Source organism: Manacus vitellinus, unplaced genomic scaffold (assembly GCF_001715985.3).
Source record: "Manacus vitellinus isolate BGI_N305 unplaced genomic scaffold, ASM171598v3 scaffold_19_pilon, whole genome shotgun sequence".
Lineage (NCBI taxonomy): Eukaryota > Metazoa > Chordata > Aves > Passeriformes > Pipridae > Manacus > Manacus vitellinus.
In genome coordinates, this window is record NW_021939395.1 from 10,705,790 (window position 1) to 10,716,523 (window position 10,734).

Genomic DNA, 10,734 nt, shown 5'->3' on the forward strand with positions numbered 1-10,734 from the left:
TTCAGATGCAGGAGCAAAAAAAAAAATCCCAGGAAGAGGTCTTAAATTTCCACAGATGAGTTCATGCAATTATCTAATTTTTAAAATGAATGGAAGAATAAATGAAGGTGAAGCAAAAAGAACCTCAAGCATTATCAAATAATAATAAAAAAGAAGCTTTGAGGACATTGCCTTCCAGCAGCAGGGCTAATGAATCTTCAGGGAGTGATCCCATAGTCCAGTGAAACAAAGAAACACTCATTTCACAGTGAGGTTTTGCAACAGCAGATTTACCAGGAACAGCAAATAAATAATTCACAGTTCCTGAAGATGTGAAGGTAAATTTTCTTTCCTTTATTTCAAATCTAATTCTTCCACCTCCAAAAGGCCTACAGCAAACATACCCCTACAAAATAGAAAATAAGGGATAAAGCAGGAGTTTCACTTTCCAGTTACGTTTAAAAAGACTCCTAAAAAAGAAAAACCTCACCTTCCTCTACAGCCTCCTCCACCGCTGCCATGAGTCCACAGGGAAACAAAATATTTGTGTTATATTACACTGAAACTTCTAGAATAAGAAAACAAAAAAATCAACATTCAAAATGTTACCACAACAGAATTCCACAGACAATCCCCAGCTGAGCTGCATGTAAATAAAAAATATTGAGTACAGCAATTTCTTGTAGTTTTCCAAAAATACGCAGGGTTCATAGCATTACAGCACTCTGCAATAACTCAAAGAAAACCAAGGCAGTGTGAATTTATACCTCCTGATCCTGAATTCTAGCCACTGGTCCCTTGGCTTGGGCCAGTTTTCACCAGGTGCCCGAGACCAGCCCTGCATTTGCTTTGCTACAGGCACAGGCTGCTCTTGGAATCCCACTTTGAGGAGATGATGCCAGTCCTGCATGTGCCTTAGCTGCCACTTTGCAGGATTAAAATAGTAGCAGCTATTTTAATCCACTACTGGAACACATCTGAAGAAATTCCTCGCAATCCCTTACTTCTCTTCCCAGCTGACAAAGAGCCACGTGGTAGGGAGTGCACGTGCAGTCCGTGTCCCCTGGCCAGAGCATTCCTTCCCTGGTTTTGACCTCTTCTCTGTTGTGAACCTTTGCTAACTGCTCATTGACCTAATCAGAAATTAAGTGGGCAGAGAAGAGGGGGTCAATGCTTCTGTTCTTGCCCTGTCACAGTGGCAGGGTCCACTGCTGTGTGTGTACACTGTTACATACAGATATTGTGCATGCACTAGATTACCGTGCAAAGATTACCTGTGCAAAGAGATGGATATTATGATGCATGGGGCTGGTTCCAGTCCTTTTCCTGCTCATCTTTCCCTATTAAAGATAAGCAATGCATAACAATGTGGCCTTACACACAAAGGGGTGTAGGACAACACCTCTCAGCATCAAAGTTCAGCAGATTCTCCACAAGGATATGCATCCTCCAACTGCACAGAGCTTTTATGGACCTGCCTAGGTCCCAAGTGATATAGCAGTGGTAAATTCTTGCAGTTGTTTGTGTCGGAAAATACCCAATCGGCACCTTTCTCTGCACTCTTCTGACCTATTGATGCCTGCTTGTATTTTTAGGGGCCAGGGCAGCTTCAGACTTAGGGTCAACCTCAGAGACAGAGCTCCCACAGCAGAGCCTGCTCCAGCCATCCCTGCAGGGGGTCCTTGATGCAGGACAGTTCTCCTTGAGACTGTCCAGACCAGGACTACTCACACTGCCCCACAGGACTTTCACCACAATACATTTCCCCAACAGATCCATGCCTGTACACATTTCGGGGAACAATCCACCACTGCCCTCCCTTAACTAAAAGATTAAAGCATACCCTCTGTTATAAGCTGTGTCATGCCTTTACTTGCAGCCCCTACCCAGCAAAAATCTCTTGGCCAAGGAGACCACCTCCAGCTGTTGGACCCACTCCATGGGTTTACGTGAGCTGAGTTCCAGGAGTTCCCTCTAACTCTGAATTTCCAAGACACTCTGGATAAATTAATCTGCCTGAGACCTGGGGCTGCCAATGAGAGCTTGTGACACTATGCAGAACACTGTAACAATCAGAAGAAAAATAACTTATAAAAAAATTATTTTCTTTCACTCAAAGAATCAAACTTTAAATGATCCCATCTGTCACTTTCATCTGTACCCTGTTCCATTGGCTGGATTTTGCTCATTAAGATAAATTTCAAGCCAGCAGATCATTTTTACCTTCAGGGCTTTGATGAAATGTAGTGTTTGGGACTTCCTCCCCTCCTCCATTTTTGACAGCCATGACAGAGGAATAAGTGTATCTCTCTTATGCTGCTTTGTAATTGTATGGAATGCCTTTGACCTTCCAAAAGGGAAACACTCTACATTCAAATTCCTTCTCCTTTTCCCCTGGGACTAGGAGCTGGCCAAGCCCCTCCAATAAAAGTTTCCTATTTGACCTTGCATCATAAAATCCTCTTTTCTTTATTACTCTCCTCAAAGCTTCCCCAGCAAACCTCTAGCCCTTTCAACACTTGGTCTGGAGAGCTTCTGTGTTGTGCAAATTGTTCAAATGTCTTTGTTTCTTTCCTGAAAAGACATAAAAGCAATTTGTTGTATTCCTTACCGCATAACCAAACAGAACTGTGCACTGTACACTCTGCATGTTATGGCTCCCCACGATTTCAGCCCCAGTGACTTATTTTACTGTAAGTGTAATTATGCATTGGAGTGGTTTCATGAGGGATGTGATAAATCATCTGCCACTTAAAGTCTTTAAATCAAGGCTGGGTGTTTTCAGTGGGGTCCTGCTCCATGTCTGGAGCACACAGAGGCTCCCAGTGCATTTACAGGAGGGTATATAATCACATGGTCATGGTCAGCCATGGTATTGAGGAATTAGTGGATGGGTGGAATGGCCTTTGTCATGCAGGATGTAGGATTAGTTGGACTTAATGGTCTGTTTTGGCCTTTAAATCTATGAATAGGGAAAAGGAAAGAGGGAAAAAAAAACAACCAAAAGAACAAAAGTCCCTATTATAGCCAGCATGTCTCTGCCTTCTGAAAGCAGAGCCAGAGTGACTGAAGGCAGCTGGAGCTGGAAATGAGTGCTGGGGCAAATCAAGGGCACCACTGTGCACTGCCTCTGATGCTCTCAGAGTCCCCCAGGTCCCCCAAACAGGGCCTTGCAAGCAAACCCATGAGTCCAAACCCATTGGGATTTGATGATGTGTTTCAGAAAACAACAGATGTGAGAACACACACAGTGCTCAAATGTTTTTCCTTCCCCCCTCACCCCCTTGAGGTCATTTTAGGTGTTCCAGAACTAGAAATCTAATGCTTTTTCTATTTCTCAATTAAGCTAATTAAAATTTTAATCTGGTGGACATTATCTTATTGCATAATTAGAAGAGCTTATATTGCAGTGGTTTGGTTGGTACCAATCCTTTTTACTTTAAATTGTGTTTCATTAATTGAACAGAGCTTAGATGGGTGCTTATAAGGTACTAAGCCAACTATCTGTTCTTAACAAAATACTCAATTCTCCCTGGCACCTGTACCTGCTCTGAGGCCACATGCTTTATGCTATAACCGTTTTCCCTTAGTAAAGGTTGGGCTATTACAACCATGATCACATGGGAGTTTTGGGGACTATAGACTCCCCTCATAGACACCATCACAGACTGGCTGTAGGCAGCAAACACAGAGGATCCACTTGGAAGATGGCAAATCCAAACTCTGCCCACTGACTTGCTGATATCATCTGCTTAACCGTGGGTTGTTGAATAATTAATTACTCCCAGGTCTCTATTAAGTCCCAAAGAATCTTTCTATAGACTAGACTGGTATTACTCTGCCATACATTTTAAAGAGATTATTGTTAATTAATTTAACTCATCTGCATACCTAAAACTCAGCTAAACCCTCTATTGTGTTACCTGCTGTCATTTCAGATGTGTAGTGCTTCCAAACTCCCATAGAAATAGAAATGGATTAAAGTCATCTTCTCAGATATGAAGCAATTTAAGAAATAAGTTGTTTTTCAACACCTCCCACAGTGCCCTGTGCAGAGTGGGACCTGGGAGCTACCCAGGGCACTGGCAGAGCTCTTCCTGCAGGTTATCCATCCCACCAGGAGTCAACTGCCCTCCAGGACTTTTGACCTAGTGTTTCCAAAGACACTAAATTTCCTGAAAGCGTAAATAAAACATTAGACCACAATTTATCTACTCCTGGGGCTAAGGCACCCGAACCGGTGAACGTAAATCAGTCAGAACATTTGTGATCTACTGACACATTTCCTTTCTAAAATAGCAGCCCGACACACATAAATCCTCACAAAGGCTTCTCTGGAGCCATCCCCATCCCATTCACCCCAGACACAGTCACCAAATCTACACAGGAACCTCCACAATGCCTGAGACTGATGGCCTGTGGATGGGCTGAGGGCTCTTGCTGCTACCACAACAAAACAGTAAATAATTACACTAGTAATGAGCCAGACCTTCCAGCTGGCCAAGTCACAGGAGCTGGGGGATATTTTGTCAGTAAACAAAATTTCAGATTAAAAAAAAAGCAAGCAACCTTTTGTCAAAACCAAACATCTCCATACAGCAGAAATCCCTTTGATAAAAATTGCTATTTTTTTAATAAGGAAAGACAAAACCAATTCAGGCATAAAAATTCTTGGATTTTTGTTTGGGTTTTTTTTTCCTGCAAAATATACACAAAAACCCTCACAGGATTTGAAAACACTGATTATTTCTCTGGCAGTAGCTTCTTCTGAAAAGATGGAGATTTTTAGCAAAAGGTTGGAACTGAGGTTAAAAAAAAAAAAAAGGAGTAATTTTACCCAGCCCTATGGTCAGGTCCCCTTCACAAACTGCTTTGGGATTAATGGGTTGACAGCAGCCCTGTTAGCTATCTGGGAATCACGTGGATCTGTGGAGACATGGAGCTCACAGCATGGGAGTGAGCCATAAGGCTCAGCATTTCCAGAGCAAGCCTGCAGCTCCTAGTGCTGGATTAGGCAGGGAGCACTGCTGGAAGCTGCAGAAGACCCACAGCAGGCACTTGCCTGCTTTCAGGTCTTGTTTGGAAATCAGCACAAGGTTACTCCACAGCTGTAAAACAGAGAGTGCTTAAGCAGAATCCATTTCCAAACAATTTCCAGAGCAGTCAGTGACTCTGCCCAAGGTGAGGCCCAGCAGCCCTCTCTGCATCCAATTTGCACACTGGTTTTGTTCAGGATGCAGTCCCTGCACCACCACCTCTCCAACACTGGCATTTTCCAGGCTGGCAGCCAAAGGGATGCTTAGGCAGACATTCCTGCAGACAGAAAGCTAAAGCCAGTTTGCCTTACCTTTGCTCCAAGAAGGGCAGTCTGGAGAGCAGTCTTTTGTGTCTGGGCAAGGAGTCTGAGCTCATCACTCAAACACAGAGTTTGTTTGCATCGAGTGCTCGTAGCAGGGAATGGTCTCTGCTGACACCAGACCCCACATCCCTGCCACTGCTGCCTGTACAGGTGTGTCTCTCACTGACGTGATGATGATTCAGTCTGAACTTCTTTGACACTCAAACCCAGGGTGAATGAAGACAAGGGTTCACACCTCATTGTGTCACCCTTCCTGAATTCCCTTTCAGGGATCCTGAAGCATGGGATCACAGTACTTTTGTGGGAAGAGCTTCTCATCCAACCGCCTCTTCAAAGCAGGCTTAGCAACCAGCAGTAAATGAGCTTGGCCACGGCTTTGCCTGGCCAGGGTATGAAAACTTCCTAGGATGTGGGTGCCACAATTCCAACAGATGACCAGAGATGCATCTCTCTCACAGGGAAGAAGTTTTCCTGATTTCCAGTCTGAACCTCCCAAGCTGCTGTTGCTCCTTGTAACATCATTTGCCTTTACCAAGAAGGATTTGGCTCCATCATTTCTACAGGTTGCTGTAGGTTGCTATTAGCTCACCCCTTCACCAGCCTAAACCAGCCCATCAGCCAAAGCCTTGCAGGGTAGGCATCCCAAACCCCTGAAATCTCCATAGCTCTCCTCTCCAGTCAAACTGGGATCAGCCAGTTCTGGCAGCACAGCTCTAGGTCTTGGTCTGTCCTTCACAACTTACATCCCTGTCCCTTGGAGCCAGCCAAGCAAATCCTGCCCAGGCCACCACTGAGGGGAGCACAAAGACCTCCCACACATCTTCTGCGACAGCAGCACTGAGGCACCCACATTAAGCAGGCAGAAAAGAGAAACCATTCAGTTATGATTTGTCTCATTCACTGAGTTGTCTGAAAACTGCAGCTTGGGTAGGCATTAAAGCAGCTACGGTCTCAGTGGCTCAGTAGATGCCCACTATCTGGCGGTATCCAGCTATGTCCTAAAGCCTTCTCAGCCTCCAGCCTGAGTAAAGTCTTCTCTTTCCACTTAACTGTCTAGTTTACATGGCAAAACAGCTTCCCAAAATATTCTTGCAGCACACCAAACAATCTTGCTGTCAGTCCTCAAATTTCAGTGTGATTGGTAATCAGTGCACCAGGCATCAGAACTGGGTTATTAAAATATCTGCCATGATGAACAATGTAAAATAAATGCAGATAAATTGTATTATTCTGGGTCATTTAGTTTTAAGTGCAGCAGCCTCTGTGTTTTTTGCCACTTAAGCGATATGCAGCATGAAACAGCACAAATAAATACAGATGTAGAGAACATTAGATACACTTTGTAAGAGCAAATTATGCACGTTCACATTTCATTCTGGTTAGATCAAAATTAGATGGTTTTCCTCCATTATCTCAGTGGATACACTAAAAGTCAGTGATTTATGAAAGAAACCGGTGTGAATGCCATTATAATTGATTAACCTAAGAGACTGGTGACCTACTTATAGATATACAAATATGATTATAATTGTGCAGTAAGTAATTGAATGTTCTGCAGGACTTCTTTATAATGTGATTGTAATGCATAAAAATAAGAGGTAGACAAAAGGCTTCAATGTTGTACAGGCTCTGAGATCCTAAGAGAGGTGCTGAGTTTTCCCTGCTCCCTCCTGTCAAGGTGAATAAGTGTTGAGACCAGAATCAACTCTGTCCCGAACAGTAGCATTTCCCATAAATAGACTGTCATTTGGACAAAAGGCTCCAGTGTACTTTGTGGCTGGGATAACTTCTGACACCCTGAGCAGACCTCATTGTCTGGGAGATGCTGCACACAGACCCCTCCCAAGTCATCTCTACTGGACCCACTTTTGAGAGGCTTCCTTTAGGTCAAGAAAGGGAGACAGGCAGATGCAGACCATCCAGAAGTCATGTAGGTATAAAATAAACATATGGGTCCCTATTCCTAAACCATCCCTTTGCAGCTGGACTCGGCACCACTGTAATGAGTTTGGGAATATGCCAAACCTCATGTCTGTGCCAGTCGTGGCTCTGAGTCGAGCCCTGCTGCCACTTCTGCTAATGGGTATGAATGCCCACTTGCCTGTGTTACAGTCACAGGACACAGCAAAGACCAAGAGCATCTCCCTGCCTCCAGTGCTTTGCAATCCACATCCAGAACAGGGAGCAATAGATGGAGACAGGAGACAGTCCCCAGGTGCTGGCAGCTAAAGACCATACCTAGACCATGCTCTACTCTGCAATCCCAAGCAATGCTCCTTGCTAATTATGTTTCCCAACACCTCTGCAGTGTGCGTCCTGTTGGACCAAGGGCCAACATCACCCAGCCCACAGCTGCCTGGAGGCTCTCATGGCATTATTATGTGCCACGGATTTTCCTGTATCTTTTGCTGCCAGTCACTTCTGACTTAATTTGTCTGAGCTCCTCTGCATGGACACGGGTGGCAGAGCTAACCTCTGACAATGACACACAGCTCTCTGCAGAACAAAATTCTAGATTCCTAATTTGAATGACTAAATATACCAAAGCTCAGTGATGAATTATTTAAAATCTATACAAATTTTGATACTGCATACTGAATTAGAGACTTCAATGCACCTCTGCAATTATGAGTCCCTCTGCCTACAGCTCCATCATGGAAAAGCATCCATTCAAACCCCCTGGGATAAGTGATCTGTTACAATTCCCTGGACTGGAAACCCTGGAGATGATGTGGGAGCCAGGAGTTGCTAGAATGGGATTGAGTTAATTAGCACTGTGTCTGAGGAGAGCTGTAACAGCATAATGAAACAAATAGAATAAAAGCAGTCTAAAGTGACTCTAGTGGATTGATGGGTGCTTGCTGCTGACTGTGGAATAGTCAGGATTGTACCCATGCCTGCACATCTATGCATTTGCCACGTATTGCTCACGCTGAGGGAGATGGATGGGGAAGAGGGTGGGTCATTGCAGCTCTGCAAGAACTTTCTGACATGATGTGTGATAGGGGCAGAGAGGGGGAAACCATTGTCAGCAGCCCCTTGCTGCCACAGCACACCTGGCTCAGTGTCAGCTCTGCTTGTGAAGAACCAAAGCCTCCACCCCTTAAACCCTCGTGCAGGATGGGATCAGGTCCAGCACACACGGCTCTGCAGGAGCCACAGTCAGGGATGCACTGTAGCACCAGGAATGCCTGGGTCCTCGAAAATAACCCTGCACTCAGCTCCTGCATGGGCTGAAGGTGTCCCACTGCTGGTGAGGGACCCTGGGAAGGCTTGCAGGGCTCCTGTCCCCTTGCACCCTGCCCCAAATCTTTGTCAAGCACGTGCTGGTGACGGCCTTCCTATGCCCTGCAGCAGAGCAGTATGTCCATTCAACTGCAAAGCCACAGACATTTAGAGCACATTCCAGAGTAAAGCTTGCATCCCACCTCCCGAGGAGTTACCTCTAAGCCCAGCACACAGGGCAGTGGCTGAAGATGGCCATGTTTCACTTCTTCATCCATCCTTTCTGGTGCTGACAGCCACCAAAGGATGAGCGACAAGTTCCACTTTTTCAGCTTGTTTTGCATTCTTTTCAATATTCAGTCGTCTGGAAGAGGAATATGTTGGTCCCAGCAATGCTATGTTTGAGGGAGCTGCTGGCTTTTCCAGAGTAAATTGTTCAGAGTATTTTTACAGTCAGCATAAAAATACTGACACTGCCTGTATGGATAGCTCTGTTATCATGCCTGTGGCCAATAAAGAAAGTGTAAGGAAAAAAAAGCAAGCCACAAGTTAAACCCATACTTTACAACAATAAGACTCTTAATTTTTAAACTTCTCAAACCCTAGCTTCCACCAGAATGAATCAGTAAAAGATAAACAGAGCTGCCAAGCTGCACTGTTTTGAAGCAGAGGGATGACTCCCAGCTTGGCCAACTGTTCTGACTGCCAAATATAATATACACTAAAATGACAAAGCATAACGACACAAAAGACCACGTACTATCTTCAGTCCATATACAGCTCTATCTCTATCTCTACCAGAGGGAATTGGAGCTGTGCCCAGCAGTTGTATCTAGTCCTGAGCATTGCCTATCTACCAAAGACTAGAGAGAACTGCTGGGGACAGATAGCAGCTAATAGCTGAGCTGCTGAAGTGATACCTGCAACTTTGCTTAAACAAGAGGAGCATAAATAAACCCAGCCCAGCTTTCTCCAAACCCAAACTCCTCACTGCTGCAGAGGCATTTATGTTGTGGCATTGCCCAGCCCACTATTGCCAAAGAGGCAGGAACAGCCTGACCCACACAAGCCCCATGGGAAATTCATTGCTCCAGCACTGTGACATATCTCTTTCTACATAGCTTTTCCTCATTCCTACCAGCAGCAGCTGGGCCAAACACTCAGCTTCTGTTTGCTCCTTCACTTCAGACCTCTTCTCCTTTCAGTTTCACTCTACAAATCAGGGATAAGCACCAGCTAATGTGAACTGTGGGGCCAAACAAATCCCTATGGGTAGCACCTGTGCCCCTCTCATCCCTTTACATACATCAGCTGCTCTTTCTTCCTGGGCATTGCTTGGAGTGAAGACAGCCCTGCAGCAAAATAATCCCAACTTCAAGCCCATTGCAGAAATTAAAAATTACTTCCTTCCAGTTGGATGCAAGGCTTACTAATTTCCCACCAGCATTCAGGTGGCAAGTTTGCCACATGAATAATTGCGTGTCCAGAAAAGTGTTCCACTGGTAGGGTTATTAGCAGGAAAACAAGAATTCAGTTGGAAAGCATTAATAAACCTTGAAGACAACAGCTGTTATGGTGATTGATCCACCAGCCAAGTGTACACGATTCATGCAGGATGGAGGAGCAGAGGTTATTGCACAGGGAGGGTATGCTGAGAAGCAGGAAAGAAGGCAGGGTTGTTGTAGAGGTCAGGGATAAAAATTGGCATTGTCAGGTTCAAAAGTGTTTAAAACCCCCACACATCTTTTCCAAAGCTGACTTGAAATTAGATTATTTTAGTAGCCTGCAGCGTTTGCTACTTAGAATATTGGTGATTTCTTATAATACTCAGGGACAATGGAAGCAGAAGAGTTTTGTGTGTGTCACAGGACAATTTCTCTGTTCAGTCCCCAGGACCAGCAGATGCTGCAATGCAAAGGCTGCAGGTGCCCCAAGGAACATACATAAATGTGCCCAGTGCACCCACCCCTCCTCCTGAGGGGAGTGATAAAATCACCAAACTCCTTCAATGGCTGAAAGAAGGATTACGGGGAGGATGGAGCTGCCTACAGAAATGCCAGGAATTTCTGGCCCAGTGCACTGGGTCTGCTGCAGGGCTCTCCTGCCCATGAGTACCTGCACATTGGGAGCATCTCTCCTTTCTGCCTGTGTGCATCAGGGGTTTGTCCTTT

General features: G+C 45.0%; 1 long non-coding RNA gene across 1 annotated transcript; it reads right to left on the minus strand.

Moving 5' to 3' along the window:
• Positions 1 to 300: 300 nt before the first annotated feature.
• LOC108639334 lies at positions 301 to 8,919 on the minus strand. The gene is made up of 3 exons (XR_001920392.1): positions 8,782 to 8,919; positions 470 to 547; positions 301 to 385 (listed from the first exon to the last, which is right to left on the minus strand). It is a non-coding gene; the product is annotated as an uncharacterized LOC108639334 (long non-coding RNA).
• Between the last annotated feature and the right edge of the window lie 1,815 nt (positions 8,920 to 10,734).